Source organism: Acyrthosiphon pisum, chromosome A2 (assembly GCF_005508785.2).
Source record: "Acyrthosiphon pisum isolate AL4f chromosome A2, pea_aphid_22Mar2018_4r6ur, whole genome shotgun sequence".
In the NCBI taxonomy this organism is placed as follows: domain Eukaryota; kingdom Metazoa; phylum Arthropoda; class Insecta; order Hemiptera; family Aphididae; genus Acyrthosiphon; species Acyrthosiphon pisum.
The window spans coordinates 75,679,900-75,680,431 of record NC_042495.1 but is presented as its reverse complement, the minus strand read 5'-3'; positions in this window follow the sequence as shown (position 1 = coordinate 75,680,431).

Sequence of the window (532 nt, the reverse complement as noted above, 5' to 3'; positions counted from 1 at the left end):
TTAAGGAGTGCCATAAACCAATATAAAAAAATTTATCTAGATAAAAAAAAATTTTCATCATTATCTAGATAAATAAATAATTTAGTTATCTTTATCTTTATCTAGATTAAATTATATTTATCTCGGCTCAACACTGCTTATTTATGTATATAATATAACTCTGCAAAGTAAATCACATGTAAAACAAATAATGTGATTGAAGTAATCCAACGATCAAATTCATTAGCTATTATGAAATTGTTAAATATAAAAAAAATGAATAAATATATTAAGACTTAAATATTATATTGATCAAAGGGGTACTGCCTATTTTTGGTCCAGGGTACAAGATTAATTAGGCGCCCATATATATTTTTTATACTTCCTACAATTAGGTAAGAGTTAAACTAAAATTAAGTTAAATTTAAAAGTATAATTTCCGTTGATACAATACTGAATACACACCGCATCAACATTCCTCCCCCTAAAAAGGTATCGAGCTGTTGATTAGTGGAAAGCATTATAATTAAGGTAGCAGTTAAAATATAAAATA